This window comes from Furipterus horrens, unplaced genomic scaffold (genome assembly GCF_987537825.1).
Source record: "Furipterus horrens unplaced genomic scaffold, mFurHor1.1.pri manual_scaffold_7, whole genome shotgun sequence".
In the NCBI taxonomy this organism is placed as follows: domain Eukaryota; kingdom Metazoa; phylum Chordata; class Mammalia; order Chiroptera; family Furipteridae; genus Furipterus; species Furipterus horrens.
Genome location: NW_028327177.1, coordinates 95,678,009 through 95,679,055, shown reverse-complemented (window position 1 = coordinate 95,679,055; position 1,047 = coordinate 95,678,009). Strand labels below are relative to the sequence as shown.

The 1,047-nt window shown below is 42.1% G+C and overlaps 1 non-coding gene across 1 annotated transcript; it reads left to right on the top strand.

Annotated features, from left to right (window-relative positions):
- The first annotated feature begins 464 nt into the window (after positions 1 to 464).
- Positions 465 to 598, top strand: LOC150004830 (small nucleolar RNA SNORA36 family). The gene has a single exon (XR_016512526.1). It is a non-coding gene; the product is annotated as a small nucleolar RNA SNORA36 family (small nucleolar RNA).
- Positions 599 to 1,047: the final 449 nt, after the last annotated feature.

The following is a 1,047-nucleotide window of genomic DNA, read 5'->3' as shown; positions in this document are numbered from 1 at the left end:
ATTCTTACTCAGTTTTCAGAACCTGCTTCAAGTGTCCCATTAGGACTCTTGCAAACAGAATTATTCAGTGTTTCCAAGCCTTCTCTATTGTTTTATATTGAAAGTAGTGACTGCTAGAAGGTTAGGTGGTGCCAGTACTGTCTCCTTCTTAGGTAAGTTTGCACGTGGGCTGCTACAGAACCAGACAATTTACTTTAATGAAAAATGCAATTTCCTAGAAGGTGGGTTGGGGGGGGGGGCAGGCAGGAGAGTAGCAATAATAATGATAATGACATGAAGAAACCTGGTTAAATCAACCTGATTTCAGAACTCTTCTCTTCGCCATCATGCAGCACAGACTTGCCATTTTGGAGAATGTGGCAGCCATTACTATTGCCTTCCCCAAATCCACTCTCCTTTCCCCCTTACAAAGAGAACCCCAAATTTATTTGAGGTATTGTACCCAGTTAAAAACACCCACTTCATTCCAAAGTGTTGAGTTCAGTTCAGGGCAGCTTCCCTGTTCTGTTAATTAAACTTTGGGACATTGAAACACAGGCTAGGGGAGATGGTTGGATAGAAAGCATTGTTCTATTCTTTTATCTCTCAGCCTACAAAACAAAACAAAAAAAAACACCCACTTCTCCAGACTATCTTGCAGCTAAGGGCAGCCACCTACATAAGGCTCCTGGGCCAGACAACTGGGCAGGGCCTTTGCTCTTTGCCTTTTGTTTTTTCTAGCTTGGAATTTGTACTTGATGCCTGGAGGCACAGCAGCCATCTTGTAATTAGGAAGTTAAGATCCACATTCTAAGAATCACAGGGCAGGAAGCTAGAGAAGCCAAGATCTTTGAAACTTTGACCAGTTACACACCCCCTGGGCTGCTGCATCCAGATTTTCCATTAGGTTATCAACATTTAAATCTCTATTTGATTCAGCCACTATAGTTGCATTTCAGTTACAGGCAGCCAAATGCAATCCTAGTAAATGGAGCGAATGTAGAGCCAGCCAAGAAACCCAGCAAGCTATATTTGATTCTTTCCTCTTCACAAAATGTTACTTATAAG